Below are 25,361 nucleotides of genomic sequence, written 5' to 3'. Positions count from 1 at the left end.
TTTGGAGCACTGTATACCAAAGAGGCAATGAGGGTTACGGTAGAGGGAGTCCATAGGCCCCTTTATGTCGATGCCAGTTCTTTACTGGAGTAATTCAAACTAAGCCCACTGCCTTGCTTTCTCCCCATTGACCTGTATATTCAGCTACTAATGTTTATCCAATTTTCCCATTAAAGATGACAATAAACTTTACCTCAACCGTTCTGAGGCCAAAGCATTCTTTGCGCGAACAATTCTCTGAATAAAGAGATGTCGCCTGACCTTTCACCTCCCTCTTATAACGGCAGTTTTAAATCTGCTCAGCTTTCCCTGCTCCAGCGGCTGAATTATTGCAAATTATTTCTTATCACTATTGTTTTCCATCCATGGTAACTCACCTGCACCATGGTGAATCTATGCCGTAGCCTCTTTAAGGTTTTAGTGCCCCCTCTGTGCTGGGAGGCACAACACCTTTGTTTTACTGACATTCTTTAGTTGGAGGAAACCAAGCTCACATTGCTGGAATTTTCTCCCCGTCGGGCGGGCTGTTCAGGAGCGGGCGCAGGCGGGCACGGAGCCGATCACCAGCCGACATCGGCTCTGCGCTGCCATTTTGCGCGGGTGGGCCAATTAAGGTCTAGCCAGCGTGAAGCACAGCTCCCGGGGATAGCGGGAGTGGGCAGGCGCTGGCGGGAATGCAATGACTGCCAGGTCCAATGGCCACCCAGCGTCCTGTCCAAATAAAGCGCTGGCAGCCTCGCAAAGGCTCTTCATCGTGGCCAATAGAAGGGCTCACCAGAGCTCACCACTCCGGCTTGGTTGGCAATGACAGTGGTAATCAGTGCCAATGCTGCACAGAATAGTCTGGCCATCCTGTGCAGAAGGAACGCTTCACGAATTTGTGTGTCATCCTTGCGCAGGGGCCATGCTAATCTTCTCTGTATCGTTCCAATTTTAGTATATGTGCTGCCGAAGCGAGCACATGAGATTTAACTCTTTCGAGTACAAACACATTTCCATCTTTTTTTTCAGATGAAGTTACATTGTTTCATAGTTTGGCATTGTGAGATTTGAACTCTTGATCTTGGGGTTACAAACCCAGTACCATAACCACTTGGGTGAATGATCTCACCCATGCCTCCAACGTAAGGTATTCATCTCATTACTCTAAACTCACAGACTCACAAGACCATCACACATTCACTGGCATCTCACTCACTGCTATCTCAAGGGACATCACCACTCACTCCCTCACACACCCTCACATCTCCATCTGGCCTCCTCTCCCTGGAGACTGCCTCCTCAGCCCTCACCATCTTGAGGCCACTTGCCCCACTAACACCCAGGGATACCCCCCCTTCTCCAGTACAGCCCTCGCCCAGCAGCCTCTTCCCTTGCCTGAGGCCACTTCTCTCCCTTCTCCAAGCAAATCCTAGCCCTGCAGCCATTGAAAAGCCACCCCCGGCTTACGGCTGGTCTGATAGTTAGCGATCTGCCTTTGAGCTCCCCTAAAAGTGATGTGGTGCTGTCTGTAAAGCCTGGCGCTGATGATCTCAAGTGCTGCCTGAAGCAAGGTGGGCAAACAAACCTCGAAGTCCTGAGTGAAGTGCAGCTCGCCAGGTGCACGTCGCTCACGTTCAGTTGTACGTCGAGATGCTGGGATGATTCAGCATGGGGGGATGATTGAACTGGGCTTATACTGAGAAGCAAATGTATTACAATGAATTCCCGACATCCAACGGTGGGAAACGCAGCCCGACTGGACGATTGCAAACTGGTTTCACAGCATCGTGAAACCGATTTTTGGCCTCCTAGCCATATTGTCTACTCACACCGCCAAACATGCCCGCTGCCAATGGGCAGGGAAAAATCCACCCTCTGTCTCCTTTATCTCACTCTTAATTCCATCTTTATTTCCCAATTTATATCTGTACCTGACTTGACTTGAACTCCATATTTTAACCTACACTTCCTGGTTCAGACACTGTGCTGGTCATCAACCTGATTAGTTAAGGGAATGTACAATGGCTTTCCCACTTTACACAGGTCCTAGCTGCCCGATAGAGGGCGCTGCACCTTTTGGATGGGGTTGACCAGTGGCAACTCCCAGTGCAAAGGCTCATAAAAAGGTCTTTGGGAATTTAGAAGTGAAATGAATGGCATTTGCCACTGAAATCCAATCCACAGTGTTTGACATGTTCATTTGCTGAAAAATTAGTTGTGAAAATATTAGACATGGAAAATTTTTTTGCATGGTTGATTCTGGACTGTAGGCCAATCAGGTATAAAATAAACTATTTACATTCTTGTTGGTGTGGCAGGCATTGCATGTGAACATGCTTGGTGATCAGTAGTGGGTGTGCGGAGATGGTGCAGTTGCTATCAAGAGGCCATATGATGCCACCTCTGGGAATATGTCAGCCCTGAGTTGGCAATCCTAACTGTTGTACATTTCAGTGCAAAGCCACATTTGGATGTTGTAAAGGCCTAACACATTGTAAGTGACGATGTGACGGGTTGGGGTGTGTGTGTGTGTATGTTTGTAGTTGTGTTTGTGTGTATGTTTGTGTGTGTGTGTGTGGGTGTGTGTGTGTGTGTGTGTGTGTGTGTGTGTGTGTGTGTGTGTAGCATGTTTGTCGTTGCATCTGTGTGTGTATGTGAATGTATGTATATAGGGTGCTGTGTGCATGTGGAGGGTGCTTTTCTGCTGCGATTTGCAATTTGATTTCTCTGCTTACTGATTGAAATCATTGCTACTTCACGAGGAAACATTATACCTTTAATATGTTAGACATAAAACCCAGCAGCGAGTGGAAATTTTCAATTTATTTTCCTTTGCTGGATCTGGATGAAAGCTAATTCTCTTAATATATTCAGACAACTGGTTGTGTTCAGCTAATAATGGTGCAGCTATTTTTTAAGAAAAATGGTGTATAGATAGATTCAGGAAGCTAATTTCAAGTCAGCATCATTTTCTACCTCACCAAGAAATTGAATGTGAAAGAATAACAGGTCAGAAACAGATGGTTCCTCCATTAAATCTAATTTTGTGTTCTGATTGTCTCCATCCGGCATTATATACGCTCGCTTTATCTCAACCAAATCCACGCCGTCAGATATAACTGTGAAAGTTTTAGGCAAAGTTATAATCCACCAGGTGAAGACTGAGGATTTCAAGTGGTGTCAGAGATGAGTCAGCATCTGCTGATCTACATTACTACACATGAATAACAGCTCACAAAGCCTGTGTCACAGGATACAAGGATAAACGTTGATTTGACTGGTTCATAATGAGAGCTTGGGGGCAGGAGTAGGGGGGGATGGGTGCTGGAACAGGGAATGGAAGTAGCTTCTGCAAGCTCTTAGGTTTTTACTTTCTCCAATCCTGAAGGCTCGTGCTCTATAGCTGTACATCACACAAGTGGCCATTTCTAAATTACGAATTGATAATTGTTCCTCAGCTGTTTGGCCATGTAGTGAAGCATCAAAACTGAGCTTGATGTACTGCACATGGGAAACTCAAGCTCCCTGTACCACTGTAACTCATTTCTTACTGGATAATGTATGTGGCACTGTGCAAGTAACCTGTTTCCTGGTTACTGTACCTGGCATAGCAATTAACTTGTTCCTTACTGGACACTCTATGAGTAACCTTTCAACATGTTATTACTTGTTGTACTTGGAGTCACTTGTTCGTTACCAAATATGACATTCCGAATACCTTAGCTTTTGCATGTGCTGGTCATTGGCTAACTCTTTATTGGACTCTTTCCTCTGCAATTTGAGAAAGAAAAGGAAGAGAGGTGTTCAATTAAAAAGTCACTTTCACAAATTCAGGACAAAAGCCATGATAGTGAATGAAGTCCTTTTCAAGTGGAGCCACTTTTGTAACGTATAGTACATGGAAGCCAATCTGGGCAAACTGCAATGAGATAAATGACCAGATAGTCTGTTTTTGTGGTTTTTTTGGTAATGTTGATTGAGGTGTAAATATTGGCCAGGACACAGTGCAGTGCGATCTCCCTTGCTGTTCTTCAAAATAGTGCCATGGGATCCTTTTACAGCCAGATGAGAAGTCAAACAGCAACTCAGCTTAAAGTCTCAACCAAAAGATTTTACCTCTGATTGTGCAGCAGTCCATCAGCACTGCTCTGTGCCCAGGTTGGCTGCGGCATACCTTACATTACAATAGAGCCTACACTTGAAAAGTGTGTCATTTGCTATCATGGGTTTTGTCCTGAATTTGTGAAAGGTGCTTCATAATTGATCATTTTTCTTTATTTTCTCTTCCCAATTGCAGAGTATAAAGTCCAATAAAGAGTTAGCCAATGACCAGCAAATGAAAAAGCTAAGGTACTCAGAATGTTTATATGCAGTAACGAGCAAGTTACTCCAAGTACCACAAGCAACAACCAGTTGATTACATGTGCATTATGCATTCAAGTTTCTGGAGTACATCACCTAGGCTGATACTTCAGTGCAATACCGATCGAGTGCCGCACTATCAGAGGTTGGCCAAATAAAATGTTCTGGAAAGCTGACCATTGCTTGACCTGTTCGACCTTCTCACAGAATCACAGGATCACACAGTGCAGAAGAGGCCCATTGAGGCTGCACCGACACATGAGACACACCTGACCCACCTACCTAATCCCATTTACCAGCGCTTGGCCCATAGCCTTGAATGTTATGATGTGCCAAGTGCTCATCCAGGTACTTTTTAAAGGATGTGAGGCAGCCCGCCTCCACCACCCTCCCAGGCAGTGCAGTCCAGACCTCCCTATTTGTTTTTTTTTTCTCTCTCAAGGTTATGGGTTGCAGAGTGTGAAGAATACTGAGCAGCATTAACAGCAATACCACTGTCTTAGGAAGTCTATAAGGAAGTCAGGCTGATTGATCATTCATTGTGCTGTGCAGGATTGTGGTCATGGATCCTGCAAATGGGCTGGAGGAAGCCCAGCTGTGAGATGCCTCGACAGCTTGAACGATGAACCGTGAAGGAGAACCGTTTGGACTTGTGTCTTACACACGTCAATTCAATATTAATGTAGATACCTCTGCCAAGGAAGTAAGCATTTACACAGCAACAACCTATAAAATCTCAGCAGTCTAACTGTGTGAATACGGATGCAAGTCATCAGTAAATCACTGGTCTGCAAAATGTTCTGTCGCACATTGCTGGCCCAAGTTAGTGTAGTGGGCTTGTTCTATATGAAGTTATTGAGAGAGTTTTCTGTCTGGGCTTCCTCTTGTTGTGCGGACACGCTGCTTTTTACTGACCAAGCCCACCCTTGTCATCTGCTGTGCTCCATTGTTTTGCTCGTGGTTTGTTGGCTGTGTGGGTAGTTTCATTTTATTATGGGCTGTACCTCTTGATTCTCAGCTCTTGCCACAGTTAACGTCAGTTCTACTGTTTTCTGCAGGTGCATTTGGTTCTTCCAAAGGTCCTTCCGTTCTCTCTCCTTGAAAGCCAGCTCATACATCTACTGGCTGCTGTACTTTTGTGAGCATCCATTTTCCTAACCCTGTTGGTTGAACTTCTGCTTCTCTTATCATTCCAAGTTCACGAGTACCTTTACCATAAGGCGAGACTTTTTTGACTTTTCTCAGGTGGACCTTACTGTCCTCAGTCATACACACTAGCTGAGAAAAACCGCCATTTCTGGAATCGCTGGCAAATCAGGCTGCCAGACTGGAGCAGCCTGTGAAGGATAAGTTAATTTCTCTTTCATTCTCTCTCATCCGGTTGGATTCCAGGATTTTCACCTTATTTCCAGGTCACATTAACGATCCTTTTTTCTATGAAAACCAAAATGTAAGAGCTCTGGAAAGAGATTTAGGACTAAATGTTAGATAAGGCCCATTAACAGCATGGGGATCATGCATTGTGATCTCCCTTCACCTGATTAAATTGACTGATTAAAACCAGCTTGCTCCTTTTAAAGTCCCTTTCTCCTCACCTTAAAGTTGATCTGTATTATGGATGCAGCAGGCCAGTCAATCGCTGGGTGTAGTATTTGTAGTTTTATGACTTATTGGGTTGTATAGCATCATGTGACAGTATGAGTGAATCAGCTCTAAGCATGGGGAAGCTTAGATTGTGAGTTCTTTTCATTGTGGAGCTTGATGGAAGCATGTAACTGCTGCAGCCTGTAAATAAAGTTTGATGTTTCTAATAAGTGATCTGCCTGAAAAATCAAATCCATAACACTGGGAAATATACTAGGAGCAAGAGTAAGAGAAAGAGCAATGAAGCAGCAAGTCTGAGAGAGGCTCCTCAGTTATCAGATGCAAGATGGTAGGCCTTAGTGAAAGAAGGTGCAAGGAGAGATCATATGTCCACAGGCATCTAGGGTGCCTGCATAAAGACACTGCAATGACAGTGAAATCAGATATCCTGGGATAATTCCAGGGATCTGCCCCCAAGGACCTCAATCAGTGCCAGAAGAAGTTAAATTACTTCATCTGAATGGTCAAGGTCAGTGGATGCATCTTTATAAGCTATATCATACTCACTGCATCACCAGCCTTACACACTGCCCATTGCCCAGAATGAAACACAGTAAAAACTGGGAAATAAGAATACTGGGCTGAACTGATCTTATATACCTTAAAATGGACCACCAGTAAAAACTGGGGAAAAAAGAATATTGGTCTGAACTAGCTTTTCCTTATGGATGGACCTCACTCCTTCAATCACTCATCCAGGTCAAGAACCATGCCTAGTGTTTATAAGCTCTACATTAACCTTACACACTTACCACTATTGCAAACGTCATAGCCACCCCTCACAGCTTCCAATACTTTTAGCTGTTTAACTGTGACAGGCAGATCACCCAAACACATTGCAACACACACCAACGCTTTTCCTTCCCTCTTGCAGGACAAGATGGTACATAAAGATGACAGCCACAAGAAGCAGCAGGGGACTGGCATGGCTGCATGTTCTGATTCCCTTGGAAGAGATGGTGCTCGATATCTCCCCTCTGTCCCCTCCCTCACACCAACACTCCTCTTGTATATGTAAGTTGACGGATATTCAAGAACTGTTGCCTGGCCAGATGGTGGTGCCTGAGGATGAAGGCTCAATGGAAGAGCAGATCTCTGAGAAGAAGCACTGTCACTTGACCTGACAGCCACAACCACCAGCTCGGATACTAACACTGCGAGTGCGTTGAAGGGTAGTATAGAGGCAGGATGCACAAGTGGTGAGTCACGAGACATGGATAGCCTACAGCCAAGGTATGCACAAAGGATAGCTTGTGCAGCAGTTCACAAGAGGGCAGGGCTGCAAATGAGTTCTGCAGTAGATGATTCAGCTCAGGATTTTGAATTAAAGCCAACTAAAATCTCCCCCCTCCCCTTGCCCACACAGGTAGCACTGCACATATTATGCTGGGTGGGCTTTGCCCGCATAAATTGGGGGCATGAAGCCGATTGTGGGCGGCAGTTAGCTCCGCCACCGCTCCCGCCCATTCCCGCCGAGCCTGCCTGACGCAGGAACAATCCTGGCCATAGCATAGACTTTAAACATGCACCAGGCAAAGCACATTTGACCTTATGAATTTAAAATAAGGTCCCTTGCAATTTGGTTCCATTGAAGACACAGTTGTAGGCTTACAGGCTGGTCAGATATTAAATGCTCCTGACTTGTACACACAAGCTCCCTTCTATTCAAGGTAAATGCTGGTCTGCATGCACAATGAAATGCTTTGTACATTGACAGGCCTGCTCGAGAGCCTACTTTCACTCTCAAGAAATATGGCAGAGACTGACTCCAACTTGGTACAACACTTCACTCAGGGATTGGAGCCAATCTTTTTCAATGTGGAAGTAGTGGCCAACTCTATGACAGCACTTGAGGACCCATCCAAAGTATCTGGTGGTCAATGTCTCAGCTTCCACCGCAGCACAGGCAGAAGCCGCCCAATGTCTGAGACTAGTGGAAGCTCGGACAGGTGTCATGATATCTCAGTGTGCTGATATGCAAGCTCAGACTGCTGTCATCATGATTGTGGATGCCAGTGTTCAAAGAGACTCGCAGGGTCTCAGTGCAGTTCAGCAGCCTGTGCTCCGAGAGATTACTAGGATTGCTGAGGCGCCCCATTCTTGGGAGTTGCAGTGGCCCAAAAGAGTATCAACCTGCTGTCCTGCCTCAGGATGCTCCAACCACGGCTGTTCTGCCCTTGCTATTGCCAGCCAGCCAGCCTAGAGTGATACTGCCCATGTTGAGTTGGTACAGTCTGAAGCTGTATCCTCAAGGCCCAGAGCTGCTCAAGGGCATCCTCCAAGTCCACCTTGTCATGAAGAGATATTAATGTCTATAATGTTATTGGAAATTATTGTGAAATTGGAATTGTAGTCAGGTCTGTGTCTATGTGTGTGTCTGTGTGTGGCTTAATTGGATAAAAGCCAGCTAGTCTGGGTGCTTTGATATATAGTAGTTTTGAGATGTTAACTAAATAAACAAAAGTTGTTAAAAGGTAAGGTGCAATTTGCATTTTCAAATAAACCATTCAAAATAATGGTAAAATCTTGCACCTGGCTGGGAGATGCCAATCAATGTGTTTATATTACTAATAAAATTGGTGGACTGAAAAGAATATTGTTAGGAGAGGTAAAATTAAAAAGCTTGTAATACACTGGAACTTTGACATTCAAAGGGGAAGCTAGGTCTAAACAGACGGGATTTTGTTTGTGTGAGTCGGAGGCATTTAGTATTTGACCAGCCTATAAGCCTACAACTGTGTCTGCAAAGGAACCAAATTGCAAGCGACCTCATTTTGAATTCATAAGGTCAAATGTGCTTTGCCTGGTGCCTGTTTAAAGTCTTTGGCCAGAATTTCTCCCGGGTTAGGTGGGCTTGGCGGGAGCGGGCGGGGGGCACTTGAGGAGCTAACCGCTGCCCACCATCGGCTCTGCACCGCCATTTTATGTAGGCAAGGCCCGCCTAGTGTAATATGCAAGCGGTAGCGCTCAGTGCTAGCTGTGCAGGCAGGGAGAAGAGGGAGCGTCAGGGGCAGTGCTCTGTCGTGTGCATGCGCACGAAAGAGCGCTTCAATCTCCCTGAGGCGCGGAGCTGCCTGGAGGAGATTGAAGCGGTTTGTAATAATGTTTTTACAGAGACTAAAAATTTAATGAGACCTGTCCTCTCATGTGACTGTGGGTGAGGTTTCCTAAAATACGTGAAGGCCGCTTGGCCTTTTCGCGTAAGCAATGACATTAATTAATTTGTTAATGGCCTTACTAGGCCTATCAGTTATCGGCAGGCACGCAGCCGTGAGACAGCGTGATGGTGTCGCGTGTCATTTTATGCGCCAACATGTCGGGCACCCCCCCCTACACGCCAACTGAAAAATCCTGGCCTGTGGGGTTATGATTACCTTGGTAAAGATTTACTTGAGAGTGATTAATTTGAGGGTTTGTTTAAACATTTTATGGTAGCAATTTGTAGACGTGTATACGTTCAATTTCTTGTTACATTAATAAATGTTTAATTGAGTTTTATTTTAAAAAACCTCTTTTGAGGCCTGGTGGTTTTATTCCTGAATTGAGAGCTGCATCTCAGACACCACCAATTGAAAATATAGGGTATGACAATTGTTCAAGTTTCCCTCTGGGATTTAGACTACTCAGCCTTTATCAACTGCTGTGTCATAACAATCTGCAGACAACCTCATTGAAAGTCAGCAGCCTTCCACCAGCCAGGCTTCAGTTACTGGGGTACTCGGAGCACAAGGATAGACCAACTCCCTCCCCATAACAGGCACTAAGGGGATGCACAAGGGTGACTAACTGAGTATGGAATGGATTGTTGGAAGTGTTGTTAGATAAGGCTAGTAAGGAATGGTTACTTTGTGGCATATTTTATTTCAAGAATGTGGCCATTCCTCTGACTACGGTGTTTTGTAAAAATAACAGCCTGTAAGTTCTTTCAAAATGTCAGAAATGTCTCGAGACAGGCATAAATAATATAACATTTGTAATGCGAATAGCATTGACATAAAGAGCACAATTTGTATTTCTATAGCATTTCTCAATACATCTCAGTACACTTTACTTTGAGGAACAAACATAACAGTTGGTTACTCATTGCTGGGATGTGGGCATCGCTGGCTAGGCCAGCAATTGTTGCGCATCACTAATTGCCCTTAAGAAGGTGGTGTTGAGCTACCTTCTTGACCCAGTGCTGCCTGACTGGTGTAGGTGCGCCCGCAGTGCTGTTAGGGAGGGAGTTCCAGAGTTTTGAGCCAGTGACAGTGAAGGAACGATGATACAATTCCAAGTCAGACATCTGGGTATGACGGTCCTCTGCTGGTGGGTTTGAAGGCGAGGATGGGCTCATACCATGCAGTGCATGGCCTACCCACCGGCCACCCACATGCTCATCCCATCTTACAGTGGCCGATGTAGGCATCAAGTGGCCCAATAACTCTTGGGCCCATTGAAGCCCTTAAGTGGCCAATTAATGGCCACTTAAGTTCTTCATTCTGCCTCTGCCGCTATTTTACCTGTGGCAAGGGGAGCCCCATGCCAGCCGGGTAGCTTGGCAGCTTTTACTAGGATCATAAAGCTGCTTGCTAATCAGATTTTTAAAGCTCATTTCTTAGATGTGGGCTTCGCTGGCTAGGCCAGCATTGACCGCCTATCCCTAATTGCCCTTGAGAAGGTGGAGGTGAGCTGCTGTCCATGTGGTGTAGGTGCACCCACAGTGCTATTAGGGAGGGAGTTCCAGGATTTTGACCCAGCGACAGTGAAGGAACGGTGATATATTTCCAAGTGAGGATCGTGCGTGGCTTGGAGGGGAACTTCCAGGTGGTGGTGTTCGCATCTATCTGCTGCCCTGTCCTTCAAGATGGTAGCAGTTGTGGTTTTGGAAGGTGCTGTCTAAGGAGGCTTGGTGAGTTCCTGCAGGGCATCTTGTAGATGGTACACACTGCTGCTACTGTGCATCGGCGGTGCAGGGAGTGAATGTTTGTGAATGGGGTGCCAATAAAGATGTCAAGTTTCTTGAGTGTTGTTGGAGCTGCAGTCATCCAAGCAAATGGAGAGCATTCCATTACACTCCTGACTTGTACCTTGTATATGATGTACATGCTTTGGGAATTTAGGAGATGAGTTACTCACTACAGGATTCCTAGCCTCTGACCTACTCTTGTAGCCACAGTACTTTCTCTAGTCCAGTTCAATTTCTGGTCAATGGTAACCCCCAGGATGTTGATACTGGGGGATACAGTGATGGTGATACCATTGAACGCCAAGGGCCGGTCGTTAGGTTCTGTCTTGTTGGAGATGGTCATTGCCTGGCACATATGTGGGGCAAATGTTACTTGCCACTTTTCAGCCCAAGCCTGGATATTGTCCAGGTCTTGCTGCGTTTGGACATAGACTGCTCCAGTATCTGAGGAGTTTAGAATGGTGCTGAACATTGTGCAAACATCAGCGAACATCCCCACTTCTGACCTTATGATGGCATTACCATTGCTGAATACCCCACTATCAAAATTCTGGGGATTAACAATGAGCAGAAACTGAACTGGAGCTCCAAGCCATTCATTGTCCTGACTTGGAAATATATCGTCATTCTTTCGCTGTTGCTGGGTCAAAATCCTGGAGCTCTCTCCCTAATAGCACTGTGGGTGTACCTACACCACATGGGCTTCAGCAGTTCAAGAAGACAGCTCACTGCCACCTTCTCAAGGGCAATTAACAATGGGCAATAAATGCTGGCCTAGCCAGCAAAGTCCAATCCCATGAATGAATATGAAAAATGTATAAAATGAAGACTGGTTGTAGAATAAAAGATTGTGAACAAAAGTGTGACACATCTAAACAATGCTTTTGTTGCTTTAGGATCTTGTTCATCTGTTATTTTTCTTTCTTTGAATGTGCAGTGTTTGGCTCCTTTGTTGTTATCTATTTCACATATCTTTATTGGGGTGGACATGAAATAAGTTCACTGTGTAAAGAATCAATTCACAATAGATTTCCACCAAATTTAATTTTAAAGTGAAAATCCATGATTGCTGAGTATTATTGGGGAGCATAGAACACAGTGAGATGGCCATTAAAAGCCTCTCTCTTCCATTCCGGTCTATTACTTCCAACATATCATGCCAAAGCTCCTGTGAATTCTCCTTTCCCCATCACCATTGGAATTTAAGCTTGCTCTTTTAAAGTGGTTATAATCCTGAAAATTGTCATGGCAAGATAGTGAGAATCCAGGAACATCTGTGAATAGATTCCACCTGTGAACTGAGCTTTATAATTTCAGTCCAGGTGAAAAAATTCACTCTGTAGAAAGAATTCATCCTTTAAAGGGAAGGTTCTTTTGATGATGACTGGTAGTTTTCTCAAAAAATACCTGAGCCCCCCAATAAAAAAGAAACTATCTGAGGGGTTAGAAAGAGTGTTTCTCATTCTCAAAGTGAATTGCTTGGTTGAACATCCAATTTAGAGTTCTGGCTTGTCTGGTTGGGGAGATATGGATAAATCACATTCAGAATTTGGCTCTTTAAAAAAAAATCTCCTTTTATAAACCCACTTGACATTTTTTTCATGAAATTGTTTATCGAGAAATGAATACAGGCTCATCCCTTTCAACCATCAGACTCAAATCAGTAAACTGGGCATAACATAACCTTGGAGAACATCAAATAAATTGTTGCAATGGGTCTCAAGAAAATATTCTGCAGCTTGAAGCTGCATGAAGAGAGTTACTCAAACAGTAAGTAAGATTGTGAATGTTCAAAGTGTCTCACATTCTGTCGACACTAAGTTCAAAACTCAACACCAATCACCAGGGCTTCTCATAACTTGCCAATATTTCATATCACAAAGTTACAATACTCTTTCAAGTATAACTTCTTGGATTGTGATTGAATCCATCATAGAAATTCTACTATATGCAGGCATATGGGTATAATGGACAGGGAAATGCCAGCTGACCCATCAAGCCTGCCCTATGCTGTCATAGCAAACTATGACCCTCAACACAACCTATCTGTTCATAACATCAAGCTATTCAATCTACTGATAGAGGTGAAAAAAAGAGAAAATTGAAGGTAGATCTGAGGACAAAATAAATACTGTGTGAAATAGGCTCTGACTGTTGCACACAATCAGATAAAGAGATGGCAGTGACTGCAAGGCACATATAATGCTCAGCTACACAAGTTCTTCATTTTCACTATTAGGCCTTTATGTCAAAGTGACCAGTGCTGGAAAAAGTCAACAGATCAGGCAGCATCTGTGGAGAGAAACAGTTAACGTTTTGGAGCAACAACCTTTCATAGGTTCTGATGAAGGGTTATCAACCTGGGACGTCAATGCTGTTTCTCTCCCCAGTAGCTGCCTGACCTGCTGATTTTCTCTTGCATTTTTTGTTCTCATTTCAGATTTCCAGCATCTGCAGTATTTTGCTTTTGTACACAGAAGATTGCCCTTATTCACATACTGTATGACATGGGCATAAAAAGGGAAGTAGAATCATTTGAGACCTCTGGAGGTAGTCATGACATTTGTGAGTCACCCTAGACTCAGGTAAAGGTCCCATGCTCAGGTTCACTAGCCACATGCCAATGGCAGAACCAGCAAATTTTTGATGCAAGAGCAAGTACCTCAAGCAACAACGGCTACTTAGAGGCAGAGGAACCTTTGGGAAGAGGACTTGTGTTTCATTTAAGCATACATGAGGAAGACAGTGGGAAATCACTTCATGTACTTCTTTCCCTAGTCATATTGCTCATTGGAATTGAAAATTGGAGGCTCTTATGAGTAAATGAAGAAGAAGGCTCAAGGCCAGGAGGCCTGGAGAAAAGAGCAGAGACCCACCCTTAGACAGATCACCACTATAGGACATCAGCATCGTGAGCAGAGGACAGCTTCATTTTGCTCAGGAGCTTTAACCAAGATAGTAACTTTCACCAAATATTGCATGTCACATAAAGGGCCACACAATTTGTAGTCAAGAGCACGTTTCCACAAAGCATTCTATAAAGCAGCAAAACAATAGCTCCTATCATTGGCCCATGTCCAAGACCCCTGGGTCAGCTTTATATTGGTTTCCTTCTTATGACATCAACATTTCTGCTATACATTGAACTCATTTTTGGAGAATGACTAAGCAGATGGCTAATACATCAATGAAGTATGGGGAGATATAGTGGTGTTGTTGCTGGCTATTATTTCAGAGGACTCTGGGAGACCTGGGTTCGAATCTCACCATGGCAGATGGTGAAATTTTAACAATAAAAGAATCTGGAGTTCAAAGTTTGACGTTGATCATGAAACCATTGCCAATTGTTGTAAAAACCCATATGGTTCACCGATGTCCTTTAGGGGAGGAAATCTGCTGGCCATATCTGGTCTGGCCTACATGTGACTCCAGAGCCGCTGCAATGTGGCTGACTCTTAAATGCCCTCTGAACAAGGGTAATTAGGGATCGACAATGAACACTGGCCTACACCCCATGAACAATTTTTTTTTAAGAAGTATTAAAAGAAGGGAAGGAGAGTGGAGAATGGAGACTTCAGATAGATTAACCTTTCAAGTCAAGACTTATTTAAACAAAAGGGTACACAGAGTCATAGAATAGTACAACACAGAAGAAGGGCATTCCACCCATCAAATCTGCACCAGATCTTTCAAAGAGCACTCCATTATTTTCGCTCTTTCTCTTTATCCTGGCAATTATTTCTCCTTCAAGTATTTAACCAACTCCCTTTAAAAAGCCACTGGTGAACCTCTATCCACAATCCTATCAGACGGTGCATTACGAATACTTCTTGTGCAAAAAATGCTCTTCCTCATGTTATCTCTGGTTCTTTAAATCACCTTAAACCCATACCCTCCAGTTATTGACCTCTTGGAAATAGTTTATCTTTATTTTCCCTATCCATATTCTCAAAGATTTTAAACACCTCTACCAAATCCCCCCTTAGCCTTCTCAGTTGTAAGGAGAGCAACACCAGCTTTCCAGCCTTTCCATATTTCTGTGATCCCTCATCCCTAGTAGCATTCTAGTAAACCTCTTCTGGACTCTCTCCAACATCTTCTTATTCTTCCTAAAGTGTGGTACCCAGAATTGGACACAATACTGTAGCTGGGGCCAGGTTAATGCTTTACATAAGTTTGGAATAAGCTTTGGCTTTTATACACTGGTACCTCTATTTATGTGAGTGTAGGTTTCCATTTGTTTCAATAACTGCTTTGTTAATCTGACTTGTTACTTTCAAAGATTTTGCAAAAACACTCCCAGGTCTCTTTATTTTTGCATCTCTTTTAAAATTCTAATTAAAATGGGATTCAACATTTTATAAATGTGCATGTACAGTTCAAAGACGAAGAGATGATGCTAAAATTGCATTATTGTTTAGCTGGATGTGAGAACATTGTGTCCGGTTTTGAGCATGAAGGATATTGGAATCAGTGGGAGTGTGTGTTGAGAGATTCACTAAGGTTATAGCAAGGGTGACAGGCATTATCTTGAGGAGATGCTGGAGAAACTAGGGATCTTTTCATTAGATGAAAGAAAATTAGGAGCAGGTCTGATGGAGACATTCAAAGATGAGAGACTTTGATGAGGTAACTTAGGATAAACGATTCCGACTAATCAGTGAGCTCGTAATTACAGAGAATGAATTTAAGATAAGAACCAAAAGAATGATGTGAGCAATTAGGAGTTTTTGTTTACGCAGAGAATTGAGCTACCAGAAACAGTTCTGGAAGCAGATGTTATGGCAGCCAACACAAGGGAAGTATGGGCTTCTTTTTGGAAAAGAAAACATTTATAAGTCTCTGGGAGAAAAAATGAACTCTTTCAAAGTGCTGGCATTGGTGGGCAAGGCTGAATGGCCTCCTGCAGTGCTGTCAAACTCTTCGATATAATTCACCTTTAACAAACCTAGACCATTGGTGCCATCACTTTGAATGCAGCATTGTTGGCTTTGCTTTATCATCAACAACCCTTTGATGAATGCAGGTGACAGGCACTCACTTGCGCCACGTGAAGCCTTTGTTCTGGAGTTCTGATACTGTCTGACAATTTTGCTGCCAGTAAGTATTTTGTGTAATAAAGTACCTTCACGCTTAGTCGGTGCTATGGAAGATTGAGTTTAATTAGATATCAAATTGCCAAGACATCAGTATTTGTGACCTAAAAGATTGATTGAGAAATAGAAAACATTCTTTCAATTGCTGCGCTCTCTTTGAAAGGCAAAATACCAAAAGCCAATTGTGACTTTTAGTTACAGCTCACCAACCATGTAGTTATGTATGACAATGAAAATGCCATTACTTTTGTCCATAGCCTCATGTATCCAATAGTCAAAGCGATGAGACTGAAGACAAGGCCTTTGCTGTTGAATTTTTCATTTAGCTTTGAATAACCATTTCAAACTGACTGCAATGTGTTCATCTATCTCTTGACAAAAGTACCTTTTTTAAAATTCTTGCATGGAATGTGGGCTTCACTGGCTGGGCCAACATTTGTTGCCCATTCTCAATTGCCCTTGAGAAGGTGGTGGTGAGCTGCCTTCTTGAACTGCTGCAGTCCCTGTGGTGTAGGTACATCTACAGTGCTGTTAGGAGGGGAGTTCCAGGATTTTGACCCAGCGACAGTGAAGGTATGGCGATGTATTTTCAAGTCAGCGTAGTGAGTGACTTGTGTCATGTTGTGATTGAGAGTGTTCTGTTGTTGGCTACAGATGCTGGTGTAATGTTGAATGTACAGTATGGGCAGGATTTTACCATTGCAAGCTGGGACAGGGCTCGCTCGCCGACGCGTAAAATGACACGCAGTGACTGCGGGCAGAACTCCCGACTTCACCACGCCCCATTTAAATTTTCAGGAAGGCGGGGGCACAACAAAATCAGCTGCACACCCACCGACCTGTCAATAGCCAACTGAGGCCTTTGACAGATCAATTAAAGTACTCAGTGGACCTACCCGTCCAACTGTAAGGCTGGCGGACAGGACAGGAGCCCTGGCGGGAAGTAGAGAAAACATGAAACCTCATCCACAGGTGGGATGAGGTTTCATGTAGGGTTTTAAAAATTTTGATAAAATTTTTTTTGGAAATTATGAACATGTTCCAACTCATGTGACATTGTCACATGACGGGACATGTAAGGGAATATTTTTCTTTTCTATTTTTAATATTTTTGAAAGTAGAGGCGATCTCCCTGAGGCAGCACTTAGCCTCAGGGAGATGAGTGCGCTCTTCCGTGTGCATGTGCGAAAGAGCGCACTCTCGATTTTAGGCGTTCATCCCCCCCCCCCCCCCACCCCACCCGCAAAGGGAGCGCATAGCACTTTCCTGTGGATATCACGCTGAGCGGGCCTTAATTGGCCTGCCCACATAAAATGGCGCTGCGCCTCCAATCGGGGGTGCCGATCGGAAGCTCGCCCGCATAGGCCCGCCCATCCACTTCCCTCCCAGCAGGGAGGATATCCTGCCCTATGTGTTCTTTCAGATAGTGAAAGCAGTCCAGTGAAACAGTCAATTGCAAAGCAGCAAGCGGGGTTATTTTATATGCAATATAAGAATGAACAAAATACTGTTTTCAGTGAGAGGTGTCAATTTTCAATCAGTCCTCATGCCATAAAAATATTAAACAATATTGACTTTACTATTTGCCTAACTTCACAAGCCAGCAGCCTCTGAACTGACTGACACTAATATTTGAATGTAAGCCCTTGATACTTTAATTATTTCAGACTCTCTATTATGTATATTAAGAAAAATTCTTTTGTTGTGGGAGCCATGGTAACTGTATTCTTTCTTTAGCTAGTTCCCTGCCGTGTGTCAATGAGTGGCACCAATCTAATGTCACAGGTATGAACAACTTTAGGAGTTGGGTATCTGCCCTGCATCTCAAACGAATCTGGGCTGATAAAGAAAGACACGCCTTTCATAATGTCTGGACAACCTAAACTGTTTTACAGTGACTGAAGTACTTTTTGAAGTGTAGCCAATATTATAACACAGGAAGTACACAGCCAATTTTACTTACAGAATGCTCCCACAAACAGCAATGTGATAATGACCAGATAATCTGATTTAGTGATAAATATTGACCGGGACACCACTGCCCTGTTCTCCTTCCAAATAATGCCACAGGATCTTTTTCATCTACCTCAAACAGTAGATGGGGCCTCGGTTTATTGTCTCATCCAGCAGACAACGCCACTGACGATGCAGCACTTCCTCAGTGCTGCAAACCAGTGTCAGTTTAGATTTTGAGCTCACGTTCCTGGGGTGAGACTTGAACCCACAACCTTGAGATTCAGAGGCAAATGTTACATCAAAGAAGTCACAGCTGAATTCTGGCTACAATGATGCAAAGGTAAATTTCTGTAGATGCCGTCAATCTGAAATATAAGTAGCAAATGTTGGAAATACTCACCAGGTCAGGCAGCATCTGTGGAGAGAGAAACAGAGTTAACTTTCTTTCTTTCACTCTCTCCCTCTCTCGTACTTTCTTTCTCTCTTTCTTTCTTTCTTTCTTTTTTTCTTTCTTTCTCTCTGTTTTTCTCTCTTTCTATATCTCTTTATCTCTTTCTTTCTCTCTTTCTTTCCTTCCCTTTCTCTTCCTTTCTCTCCCTTGGAAGGCTTCAGGTGTGTTTGTCCATTTCAAAAAAAGTTGACAAATACATTCAGACACCAGTATCCATTGAGTTTAAACAGCTGCACAGTTTGGAAGAAGATATGCTCCTCATTGGTTTGGAAGTTTCTAACACTTGACTCCCTTGTCTTCAATTTTATTTTTGCAGAACACCAGTAGTAAATTATTAAAAGCTTTCAAAACAAAAACAAAAATACCTGGAAAAACTCAGCAGGTCTGGCAGCATCTGTGGATAGGAGCACAGTTAACGTTTCGAGTCCGAATGACCCTTCAACAGAACTAAATAAAAATAGAAGAGAGGTGAAATATAAGCTGTTTTAAGGGATGGTGGGAGAGGGCCAGTGATAGGTGGAGATAACCAAAAGATGTCACAGACAAAAGGACAAAGAGGTGTTGAAGGTGGTGATATTATCTAAAGGAATGTGCTAATTAAGGGTAGAAAGCAGGACAAGCAAGGTACAGATAGCCCTAGTGGGGGTGGAGTGGGGGGAAGGGATTGAAATAGGCTAAAGGTAGAGATAAAACAATGGATGGAAATACACTTAAAAATAATGGAAGTAGGTAGGAAAAGAAAAATTTATATCAATTATTTGAAAAAACAAAAAGGAGGGGTAAAATCGGAAAGGGGGTGGGGATGGAGTAGAGAGTTCATGATCTAAAATTGTTGAACTCAATATTCAGTCTGGAATGCTGTAAAGTGCCTAGTTGGAAGATGAGGTGCTGTTCCTCCAGTTTGCGTTGAGCTTCACTGGAACAATGCAGCAAGCCAAGGACAGACATGTGGGCATGAGAGCAGGGTGGAGTTTTGAAATGACAAGCGACAGGGAGGTCCGGGTAATGCTTGCGCACAGACCGAAGGTGTTCTGCAAAGCGGTCACCCAGTCTGCGTTTGGTCTCTCCAATGTAGAGGAAAACAAATTGGGAGCAACGAATGCAGTAGACTAAGTTGAGAGAAGTACAAGTGAAATGCTGCTTCACTTGAAAGTAGTGTTTGGGCCCTTGGACGGTGAGGAGAGGGGAAGTAAAGGGGCAGGTGTTGCACCTTCTGCGGTTGCATGGGAAGGTGCGATGGGAGGGTGTTGAGGTGTGGGGGATGATGGAAGAGTGGACCAGGATGTCCCGGAGGGAACGATCCCTGCGGAATGCCCCTGGGGGGGTGAAGGGAAGATGTGTTTGGTGGTGGCATCATGCGGGAGTTGGCCTCGACAAGAAACTTTGTCTCTTTCTTTCAGGTGCAAAGGAACGCAAGCTCCAATAACTCATCGACACCAACACCCATCCAGGAACCTCCACCCCTGCCTGTCCCTCTGTCCCCATCCTGTCTTCCAATCCCAGCCCCGGCCTGTATTCACATTACACCTTACCCCCTGACCTTCCCCTCTCTGACGCTGAATGTTCAGTGCTCAGCAAAGGATATAGTTTCATACCCTTATGCCCTCATTTCAATGAATTTTGGACTCGGCAAGATGCTGAACTCTTCTTCCGCTGTCTTCGTCTCCGTGCTCACTTCTTTGGGCAGGAGTCCTCTCCCCGTTCAACTGATCCTTTTACCCACCTCCAATATTCTCCCTCCACCTGGACCCCTCCATCTGGATTCTTACCTTCTCTTGATTTTTTCATTGAGAACTGTCAGCGTGACATTAATCGTCTCAATTTCTCTGCTCCTCTCACCCACTCTAACCTGTCTCTCTCTGAACTTGCTGCACTCCGTTCGCTCAGGTCCAACCCTGACATTGTCACCACCCGCTGACAAGGGTGGTGCTGTTGTTGTCTGACGCACTGACTTCTACCTCGCAGAGGCTGAGCGTCAATTCGCAGACACTTCCTCCTATCTCTCCCTGGACCATGACCCCACCACTGAACATCAAGCCATTGTTTCCAGGACTGTTACTGACCTCATCTCCTCTGGAGATCTTCCTCCCACAGCTTCCAACCAGGTAGTCTCCCACCTTGGATGGCCCGCTTCTACCTTCTACCCAAAATCCACAAACAGGACTGTCCTGGCAGACCGATTGTGTCATCCTGTTCCTGCCCCATGGAACTCATTTCTTGCTATCCTGACTCCATTCTCTCTCCCCTTGTCCAGTCCCTTCCCACCTACATCCGTGATTCCTCCAACACCCTACATCATATCAACAATTTCCAGTTCCCTGGCCCCAACTGCCTCCTCTTCACCATGGATGTCCAATCTCTCTACACCTCCATCCTCGACTGGGATGGTCTGATAGCTCTCCGCTTCTTCCTCGAACAGAGGCCCAAACAATCCCCATCCACCACTACTCTCCTCCATCTGGCTGAACTTGTTCTCACACTGAACAGTTTCTCCTTAAACTCCTCTCACTTCCTCCAAATAAAAGGTGTGGCTATGGGTACCTGCATGGGCCCCAGCTATGCCTGTCTCTTTATGGGGTATGTGGAATATTTCTTGTTCCAGTCCTATTCTGGCCCCCTCCCACAACTCTTTCTCTGGTACATCGATGATGACTTCAGTGCTACTTCATGTTCTCGTCTGGACTTGGAAAAATTTATTAATCTTGCTACCAATTTCCACCCCTCCATCATTTTCACATGGTCCAATCCTGACACTTCCCTTCCCTTCCTTGACCTCTTTGTCTCAATTTCTGGTGATAGATTGTCCACCAATATCCATTACAAGCCTACCGATTCCCATAGCTACCTTGACTACAGCTCCTCACACCCCGATTCCTGTAAGGACTCTATCCCATTCTCTCAATTCCTTCGCCTACGTCACATCTATTCGGATGATGCCACTCTCAAAAACAGTTCCTCTGACATGTCCTCTTTCTTCCTTAACCCAGGTTTTCCACCCACGGTCGTTGACAGGGCCCCCAAACATGTCCGGTCCATCTCCCTCGCATCCACCCTCACACCTTCCTCTCCCTCCCAGAAACATGATAGGGCCCACCTTGTCCTCACTTATCATCCCTGAAGATTCCGCATTCAAAGGATCATCCTCCACCATTTCCGCCAACTCCAGCATGATACCTCCACCAAACACATCTTCCCTTCACTCCCCCAGTGGCATTCCGCAGGGATCGTTCCCTCCGGGACACCCTAGTCCACTCCTCCATCACCCCCTACACCTCAACGCCCTCCCACGGCACCTTCCCATGCAACCGTAGAATGTGCAACACCTGCCCCTTTACTTCACCTCTCCTCACCGTCCAAGGGCCCAAACATTACTTTCAAGTGAAGCAGCATTTCACTTGCATTCTCTCAACTTAGTCTACTGCATTTGTTGCTCCCAATGTGTTTTCCTCTACATTGGAGAGACCAGACTGGGTGACCGCTTTGCAGAACACCTTTGGTCTGTGCGCAAGCATTACCCAGATCTGCCTGTCACTTGCTATTTCAACACTCCACCCTGCTCTCATGCCCACATGTCTGTCCTTGGCTTGCTGCATTGTTCCAGTGAAGCTCAACGCAAACTGGAGGAACAGCACCTCATCTTCCGACTAGGCACTTTACAGCATTCCGTTCTGAATATTGAGTTCAACAATTTTAGATCATGAACTCTCTACTCCATCCCTGCCCCCTTTCCGATTTCCCCCCTCCTTTTTGTTTTTTCCAATAATTTATATAGATTTTTCTTTTCCTACCTACTTCCATTATTTTTAAGTGTATTTCCATCCAATGTTTTAGCTCTACCTTTTAGTCTATTTCAATCCCTTCCCCCCACTCCACCCCCACTGGGCTATCTGTACCTTGCTTGTCCTGCTTTCTACCCTTAATTAGCACATTCCTTTAGATAATATCACCACCTTCAACACCTCTTTGTCCTTTTGTCTGTGACATCTTTTGGTTATCTCCACCTACCACTGGCACTCTCCCACCATCCCTTAAAACAGCTTATATTTCACCTCTCTTCTATTTTTATTTAGTTCTGCTGAAGGGTCATTCGGACTCGAAACGTTAACTGTGCTCCTATCCACAGATGCTGCCAGACCTGCTGAGTTTTTCCAGGCATTTTTGTTTTTGTTTTGAAAGCTTTTAATAATTTACTACTGGTGTTCTGCAAAAATAAAATTGAAGACAAGGGAGTCAAGTGTTAGAAACTTCCAAACCAATGAGGAGCATATCTTCTTCCAAACTGTGCAACTGTTTAAACTCAATGGATACTGGTGACTGAATGCATGTGTCAACTTTTTTTGAAATGGACAAACACACCTGAAGCCTTCCAAGGGAGGGAAAGGAAGAGAAAGAGAAGGAAAGAAAGAGAGAAAGAAAGAGATAAAGAGATATAGAAAGAAAGAAAGAAAGAAAGAGAGAAAGAAAGAGAGAAAGAAAGAAAGAATGAGAGAGAGAGAGAGTGAAAGAAAGAAAGTTGACTCTGTTTCTCTCTCCACAGAAGCTGCCTGACCTGATGAGTATTTCCAATATTTGCTATTTTTATTTCAGATTGTCGACATCTACAGAAATTTACTTTTGCATCATTGTAGCCAGAAGTCAGCTGTGACTTTTTTGATGAAACGTTTGCCTCTGAATCTCAAGGTTGTGGGTTCAAGTCTCACCCCAGGAACGTGAGCTCAAAATCTAAACTGACACTGGTTTGCAGCACTGAGGAAGTGCTGCATCGTCAGTGGCGTTGTCTGCTGGATGAGACAATAAACCGAGGCCCCATCTACTGTTTGAGGTAGATGAAAAAGATCCTGTGGCATTATTTGGAAGGAGAACAGGGCAGTGGTGTCCCGGTCAATATTTATCACTAAATCAGATTATCTGGTCATTATCACATTGCTGTTTGTGGAAGCATTCTGTAAGTCAAATTGGCTGTGTACTTCCTGTGTTATAATATTGGCTACACTTCAAAAAGTACTTCAGTCACTGTAAAACAGTTTAGGTTGTCCAGACATTATGAAAGGCGTGTCTTTCTTTATCAGCCCAGATTCGTTTGAGATGCAGGGCAGATACCCAACTCCTAAAGTTGTTCATACCTGTGACATTAGATTGGTGCCACTCATTGACACACGGCAGGGAGCTAGCTAAAGAAAGAATACAGTTACCATGGCTCCCACAACAAAAGAATTTTTCTTATTATACATAATAGAGAGTCTGAAATAATTAAAGTATCAAGGGCTCACATTCAAATATTAGTGTCAGTCAGTTCAGAGGCTGCTGGCTTGTGAAGTTAGGCAAATAGTAAAGTCAATATTGTTTAATATTTTTATGGCATGAGGAGTAATTGAAAATTGACACCTCTCACTGAAAACAGTATTTTGTTCATTCTTATATTGCATGTAAAATAACCCCGCTTGCTGCTTTGCAATTGACTGTTTCACTGGACTGCTTTCACTATCTGAAAGAAATCATAGGGCAGGATATCCCCCCGCTGGGGGGGTAGTGGATGGGTGGGCCTGTGCGGGCGAGCTTCCGATCGGCACCCCCGATTGGAGGCGCAGCGCCATTTTACGTGGGCAGGCCAATTAAGGCCTGCCCAGCTTGACATCCACAGGAAAGTGCTATGCACTCCTTTTGCGGGTGGGTGGGGCGAATGCCTTAAAATCGAGAGTGCGCTCTTTCACACATGCACACGGAAGAGCGCACTCATCTCCCTGAGGCTAAGTGCTGCCTCAGGGAGATCGCCTCTACTTTCAAAAATATTAAAAATAGAAAAGAAAAATTCCCAAACATGTCCCGTCATGTGACAATGTCACATGAGTTGGGACACGTTCATATTTTCCAAAAAAAAACTTTATTAAAATTTTTAAAACCCTACATGAAACCTCATCCCACCTGTGGATGAGGTTTCATGTTTTCTCTACTTCCCGCTGGGGCTCCTGGCCTGTCCACCAGCCTTACAGTTGGACGGGTAGGCCCACTGAGTACTTTAATTGATCTGTCAAAGGCCTCAATTGGCTATTGACAGGTCGGTGGGTGTGCAGCTGATTTTGTTGTGTCCCCGCCTTCCTGAAAATTTAAATGGGGCGTGGTGAAGTCGGGAGTTCTGCCCGCAGTCACTGCGTGTTATTTTACGCGTCGGCGAGCGAGTCCTGTCCCAGCTTGCAATAGTAAAATCCTGCCCATACTGTACATTCAACATTACACCAGCATCTGTAGCCAACAACTGAACACTCTCAATCACAACGTGACACAAGTCATTCTCCATGCTGACTTGAAAATATATCGCCGTACCTTCACTGTTGCTGGGTCAAAATCCTGGAACTCCCCTCCTAACAGCACTGTGGGTGTACCTACACCACAGGGACTGCAGCAGTTCAAGATGGCAGCTCACCCCCAACTTCTCAAGGGCAATTGAGAATGGGCAATAAATGCTGGCCCAGCCAGTGAAGCCCACATTCCATGCAAGAATTTTAAAAAAGGTACTTTTGTCAAGAGACAGATGAACACATTGCGGTCAGTTTGAAATGGTTATTCAAAGCTAAATGAAAAGTTCAACAGCAAAGGCGATGTCTTCAGTCTCATCGCCTTGACTATTGGATACATGAGGCTATGGACAAAAGTAATGGCATTTTCATTATCATACATAACTATATGGTTGGTGAGCTGTAACTAAAAGTCACAATTGGCTTTTGGTATTTTGCCTTTCAAAGAGAGCGCAGCAATTGAAAGAATGTTTTCTATTTCTCAATCAATCTTTTAGGTCACAAATACTGATGTCTTGGCTATTTGATATCTAATTAAACTCAATCTTCCATAGCACCGACTAAACGTGAAGGTACTTTATTACACAAAATACTTACTGACAGCAAAATTGTCAGACAGTATCAGAACT

General features: G+C 44.2%; 1 non-coding gene across 1 annotated transcript; it reads right to left on the bottom strand.

The window, feature by feature from the left end:
* Positions 1 to 854: 854 nt before the first annotated feature.
* Positions 855 to 961, bottom strand: LOC121289487. The gene has a single exon (XR_005945582.1). It is a non-coding gene; the product is annotated as a U6 spliceosomal RNA (small nuclear RNA).
* Positions 962 to 25,361: the final 24,400 nt, after the last annotated feature.

The sequence above is a fragment of the Carcharodon carcharias genome, chromosome 16 (assembly GCF_017639515.1).
Source record: "Carcharodon carcharias isolate sCarCar2 chromosome 16, sCarCar2.pri, whole genome shotgun sequence".
Classification (NCBI taxonomy): Eukaryota; Metazoa; Chordata; class Chondrichthyes; order Lamniformes; family Lamnidae; genus Carcharodon; species Carcharodon carcharias.
This window is presented reverse-complemented; position numbering and strand designations above follow the sequence as displayed.